Here is a 7,230-nt window from a genome sequence, read left to right on the forward strand (position 1 = left end):
TAATGTCAAAAAGCCTCTTCTCACCGGCAAGTTTGAAATCATAATTGAGCTCTTTAATAGCCCAGTATGCCTTCTGTTCTAGTTCGAGAGGTAAGTGACATGCCTTTCCATAAACCATTTTATATGGAGACATACCCATAGGATTTTTATATGCAGTTCTATAGGCCCATAATGCATCATCAAGTTTCTTGGACCAATTCTTTCTAGATCTATTAACAGTCTTTTGCAAAATTAATTTGAGCTCTCTATTACTCAATTCCACTTGGCCACTAGATTGTGGGTGATATGGAGATGCAATTCTATGATTAACATCATACTTAGCAAGCATTTTACGAAAGGCACCATGAATAAAATGTGAACCACCATCAGTCATTAAATATCCAGGGACTCCAAACCTTGGAAAAATAACTTCTTTAAGCATCTTAATAGAGGTGTTATGATCAGCACTACTAGTTGGAATAGCCTCTACCCACTTAGTAACGTAATCAACAGTAACTAAAATATGTGTATACCCATTAGAGGAAGGAAAGGTCCCATGTAATCAAAGCCCCAAACATCAAATGGTTCAATGACAAGTGAATAATTCATAGGCATTTCTTGACGTCTACTAATATTACCAATTCTTTGACATTCATCACAAGATAGGACAAACTTACGGGCATCCTTGAAGAGAGTAGGCCAATAAAAACCGGATTGCAATACCTTATGTGCAGTTCTATCTCCAGTGTGGTGTCCTCCATAAGTTTCGGAGTGACACTTGCATAGGATCTGTTCTGTTCATGCTCAGGTACACAATGTCTAATAACACCATCTACTCCTTTATAAAGATGCGGGTAGAAAAACTTTTTCTTTTGCTGGTATGTGAAACTAGGTGGTATAAATTTTGCAACAATGTAATTAGCATAATTAGCATACCATGGAGCAGTACGAGAAGCATTTATGACAGCTAATTGTTCATCAGGAAAGCTATCATCAATAGGTAGTGGGTCAACAAGGACATTCTCTAACCTAGACAAGTTGTCTGCAACGGGGTTCTCAGCTCCCTTTCTATCAATAATATGCAGATCAAATTCTTGTAGCAAGAGAACCCATCTAATAAGTATAGGTTTAGCATCTTTCTTTTCCACAAGGTATTTAATAGCAGCATGATCAGTGTGAATAGTTACTTTAGAATCAACAATATAAAGTCTAAACTTTTCACAAGCAAAAACAACTGCTAAAAATGCTTTTTCAGTAGTAGCATAATTTCTCTTGGCATTGTCTTGAGTTTTACTAGCATATTGAATAACATTTAATTTCTTATCAACTCTTTGTCCTAGAACAACACCTACAACATAATCACTAGCATCACACATAATTTCAAAAGGTAAATTCCAATCAGGTGGCTAAACAATAGGTGCAGAAATCAAAGCTTTCTTAAGTATTTCAAATGCTTCTACACAATCATCATCAAAGACAAAAGGAATATCTTTTGTAAGAGATTAGTCAGAGGCCGAGAAATTTTTGAGAAGTCCTTAATGAACCTCCTATAAAAACCGTCATGACCAAGGAAACTTCTTATAACTTTGATATCCTTGGGACACGACATCTTTTCAATAGCATCAACTTTAGCTTTATCAACTTCAATACCTCTTTCAAAAATTTTATGCCCCAAGACAATACCTTCATTAACCATAAAGTGGCATTTCTCCCAATTCAAAACAAGATTAGTTTCTTCACATCTCTACAAAACTCGATCAAGGATGCTCAAGCAATCATCAAAAGAGGATCCATAAACGGAGAAATCGTCCATGAAAAACTCATAAATCTTTTCACAAAAATCAGAGAATATAGCCATCATGCATCTTTGAAAGCTAGAAGGTGCATTACATATACCAAAAGGCATACATCTATAAGCAAAGGTACCGAAAGGGCAAGTCAAAGTTGTCTTTTCTTGATCCTCAGATGACACATGTATTTGAGAGAAACCAGAGTAACCATCTTGAAAGCAAAAATGTGTATGTTTGGATAGTCTTTCTAGCATTTGATCAATAAAAGGCAAAGGGTAATGATCCTTTTTAGTAACTTTATTTAATTTGTGGAAATCAATTACCATCCTATCACCTGTAATAATTCTTTGTGGAATCAATTCGTCTTTATCATTAGGAACGACAATAATACCTCCCTTCTTAGGGACACAATGAACAGGAATTACCCACTGACTATCAGCAACGGGATAAATTATACCTGCCTTAAGGAGCTTTAATATTTCCTTTCTTACCACTTCTTTCATCTTCGGATTTAGCCGTCGTTGGTGATCAATAACTGGTTTGGCGTCTTTCTCCAAATTTATTTTGTGTTGGCATAGAGTGGGACTAATGCCCTTAAGATCATCAAGAGTATATCCAATAGCAGCACGGTGCTTCTTCAGAGTTTTCAATAATTTCTCTTCCTCCTTCTCTGAAAGGTTAGCACTAATAATAACAGGATATATCTTCTTTTCATCAGATAAGCAAATTTAAGAGTATCAGGTAATGGCTTAAGATCAAACACGGGATCACCCTTGGGTGGAGGAGGATCCCCTAGGATTTCAATAGGCAAGTTGTGTTTCAGAATAGGTCGCTGTTTAAAGAATACTTCATCTGTTTCCCTTCTTTCCTTCATGAACATATCATTTTCATGATCAAGCAAATATTGTTCTAAAGGATCATTAGGAGGCACGGCAATAGAAGCAAGACCAATAATTTCATCTTTACTAGGCAATTCCTCATCACGGTGTTGTCTACTAAATTTAGCAAAATTAAACTCATGAGACATATCACCCAAACCGATAGTAACAACATCCTTTTCGCAGTCTATCCTAGCATTAACAGTGTTCAAGAAGGGTCTACCAAATATAATGGGGCAAAATCTATCTTGTGGGGAACCAAGAACAAGAAAATCAGCAGGATATTTAACCTTCCCACACAAGACTTCAACATCTCTAATAATCCCAATCAGTGAAATAGTATCTCTATTGGCAAGCTTAACGGTAACATCGATATCTACTATCTCAGCAGGTGCAATATCATGCATGATTTCTTCATATAAAGAATGAGGTATCGCACTAGCACTAGCATCCATATCACACAATCCATGATAACAATGATCTCCTATTTTAACAGAAATAACAGGCATGCCTACCACAGGTCTATGTTTATCTTTAGCACAAGCTCTAGCAATTCTAGCAGTCTCATTACAGAAGTAAATAACATGCCCATTGATATTATCAGCCAATAGATCTTTAACCATAGAAATTTTAGGTTCAACTTTAACCTGCTTAGGGGGTTTGTGTGTCCTAATATTACTTTTGTTGACTACCGTTGAACCTTTAGCATGATCCTTTAGTCTAATAGGGAAAGGTGGTTTCTCAACATAAGCAGTAGGAACAATAGGATCATTATAAGTGAAAGTATTTTCTTCAACCATAATAGGTGCAACTACTTTTACTTCAATGGGAAGATTATATTTAAACCACTTCCCCTTAGGGAGATCAACATGAGTAGCAAATGATTCGTAGAAAGAAGCAAGTATCTCAGAGTCAAGTCCATATTTAGTGCTAAGTTCACGGAAAACATCGATATCCATAAAAGATTTAACACAATCAAACTTAGGTGTTATACCTGACTCTTTACCTTCGTCGAGGTCCCAATCTTCAGAGTTGTGTTTAATTCTTTCCAATAAATCCCATTTGAATTCAATAGTCTTCATCATAAAAGAACCAATATAAGAAGTATCGAGCATGGATTGATTATTACGAGAAAGCCGAGCATAAAAATTCTGAATAATCATTTCTCTTGAGAGCTCATGATTGGGGCATGAATATAACATTGACTTAAGCCTCCCCCAAGCTTGAGCGACGATTTCTCCTTCGCGAGGCCAAAAATTATATATATAATTACGATCACGATGAACAAGATGCATAGGATAAAACTTCTGATGAAATTCCAATTTCAATCGTTTGTAGTTCCATGATCCCATATCATCACATAGCCTATACCATGTCAATGCATCTCCCTTCAAAGATAAAGGGAAGACCTTCTTCTTGATAACATCATTGGGCATTCCTGGAAGCTTAAATAATCCACAAACTTCATCCACATAGATTAAGTGTAAATCGGGATGCAATGTTCGATCTCCTGCAAAAGGATTAGCTAGCAGTTTCTCTATCATACCCGAAGGAATTTCAAAGTAAACATTTTTAGTAGGTTCAGTAGGTTGAGGAGCAACTATTTGCTCTACTGGTCGGGGTGAAGATACCCCGAACAAGCCCCTCAAAGGATTACATTCCATAGTAGCAAGTGACAGTAAATTTCAGCACACTATATAAATTTTTCGATAAGTAAATGTATTTTTCATCACGTAAGTAAGGGTGTCAAACCCAACGAGGAGCAAAAGGAAATGACAAGCGGTTTTCAGCAATGTATTTTCTGCAAGCACTAAAATTATAGGTAACAGATAGTTTTGTGATAAAGTAATTTGTAATGAGTAACAAGTAACAAGTGTAAATAAAGTGCAGCAAGATGGCCCAATACTTTTTGTAGCAAAGGACAAGCCTGGACAAACTCTTATATGAAGAAAAGCGCTCCCGAGGACACATGGGAATTATCGTCAAGCTAGTTTTCATCACGTTCATATGATTCGCGTTCGGTACTTTGATAATTTGATATGTGGGTGGACCGGTGCTTGGGTGCTGTCCTTACTTGGACAAGCATCCCACTTATGATTAACTCCTATTGCAAGCATCTGCAACTACAAAAGAAGTATTAAGGTAAACCTAACCATAGCATGAAACATATGGATCCAAATCAGCCCCTTACGAAGCAACGCATAAACTAGGGTTTAAGCTTCTGTCACTCTACCAACCCATCATCTACTTATTGCTTCCCAATTCCTTCCTCTAGGCCCAAACAATGGTGAAGTGTCATGTAGTCGACGTTCACATGACACCACTAGAGGAAAGACAACATACATCTCATCAAAATATCGAACGAATACCAAATTCACATGACTACCAATAGCAATACTTCTCCCATGTCCTCAGCAACAAACGTAACTACTCACAAAGCATATTCATGTTCATAATCAGAGGGGTATTAATATGGATAATGGATCTGAACATATGATCTTCCACCAAATAAACCAACTAGCATCAACTACAAGGAGTAATCAACACTACTAGCAACCCACATGTACCAATCTGAGTCTTTGGGACAAAGATTGGATGAAGAGATGAACTAGGGTTTGGGAGGAGATGGTGCTGGTGAAGATGTTGATGAAGATTGACCCCCTCCCGATGAGAGGATCATTGGTGATGACGATGGCAATGATTTCCCCCTCCCGGAGGGAAGTTTCCCCGGCAGAACAGCTCTGCCGGAGCCCTAGATTGGTTCCGCGAAGGTTCTGCCCCGTGGCGGCGGAGTTTCTTCGAGAAAGCTTGCTTATGATTTTTTCTAGGGTAAAAGACTTCATATAGCAGAAGATGGGCACCGGAGGCTTGCCAGGGGGCCCAAGAGGCAGGGGGCGCGCCCAGGGGGTAGGGCGCGCCCCCACCCTCGTGGCCAGGGTGTGGGCCCCCTCTGGTATTTTCTTCGCTCAGTATTTTTTATTATTTCCAAAAATGACTTCCGTGGAGTTTCAGGACTTTTGGAGTTGTGCAGAATAGGTCTCTAATATTTGCTCCTTTTCCAGCCTAGAATTCCAGCTGCCGGCATTCTCCTTCTGCATGTAAACCTTGTAAAATAAGAGAGAATAGGCATAAGTATTGTGACATAACGTGTAATAACAGCCGATAATGCAATAAATATCGATATAAAAGCATGATGCAGAATGGACGTATCATCCTGCGATGTGTCAAGCGAACAGGCGCGGATCTAGCAAGATAGCCCGGCAAGCCTTGCCAGGCAATCAGTGAAGTGACACTAAGCGGTGCATTTAATGCGCCCTGTCAGCCCGCAGAGTTAGGTATGATAGCACTGTTCGCTATCATAAGAGTGCATAATGACTACTTTGCCATTGTTGACCCCTTGATCTATAAAAGAGGCCCATGGTAACTGTAGAAAGGGTTAGAAGGTTGGATAACTCATACCCCGGTTTGCCCGTAGTCACTGCCTCCCCGAGGCAACCTTTGTCGGGCAAGTGTACTATGTTCCACCACCACCTTTCCACCATCAATCCACCAAAGCAGGAGTAGGGTTTTACGCCTCGCGGCGGCCCGAACCTGGGTAAAACTGCCCGCGTGATCTCTGTCATGCTTCCCCATGCTGGTCTGCTCTTTGTGCAACGCGACGTCCCCCTGCCGAACCAGCAAGGGGCCTCCTGGTCCCATAGGTGGCCGTGGTTTCCCGCGACATCTTTGGCGCGCCAGGTAGGGGGATCGCTTGCTTGAACCTGAAGGTGTGGGCAGCATGTCATCTTGATCACCATCTTCGTCTTCGACGACGCCATCGACCATGGCGCCCAAGAAGAAAGCCGCTTCTTCGGCGCATCCATCCACCTCGAAGGATCCGCCGCCCACGGCCTCTAATGTTGCAGGGGTGCGGAGACACGAGAGGACGCGGATGCTGCTGGGGATGTGGTCGGAGCAGGCGGCACCGTCACCACTTCCCCATGCGGCCGACGCCCGAACAGGAGACATCGAGTAGAGCAGCATCAGCAACACCCCGATGGCCATGCTCCCCAAGGCCCGAGCGGACGGGTTACTCCATCTGCACCCCTTTCGCCCGCCGACGAGCACAGCCACAGCAACAACGCTCGGACCGGGGCGAATCGCCGTCCTTCGACCGCTCCCACCACAGGTGCGGTCGTAGCGCGTGCGCCTCCCCTGGGAACGGTCGACCAAGCCGTTGCACTCGACGGAGCCACTGGCCCACATGCGCCTTCACCGCACCACTCTGCCATCCAGGTGGTCGCCCCGCAGCAGCGGGGGCGCAGTCCTGCCACCGCTGGCATCCTCAGGAGCCGAGCGATGGTACGATTGACTTCATCATCACCCATGCCAAGTACAGCCTCGGAGGCCATGGCCTGGGCTCAGCTGCTGCTGAGGTTTCCGACAGCGGCCGAGCAGATGGACGAATGGCGTGCCACCATCCGAAGCCTGCTCGGTTTCGCCGAAGCTGGGGGCTCACGGCAAGCTGACCCACCGCGGCCTCCCCAAGTGACAGCAACAGCTCGTGCTGCGGACTGTACGGAAGGAGCCGTCCCCACGGTGCA

This window comes from Triticum aestivum, chromosome 2D, assembly GCF_018294505.1.
Source record: "Triticum aestivum cultivar Chinese Spring chromosome 2D, IWGSC CS RefSeq v2.1, whole genome shotgun sequence".
Taxonomy (NCBI): Eukaryota; Viridiplantae; Streptophyta; class Magnoliopsida; order Poales; family Poaceae; genus Triticum; species Triticum aestivum.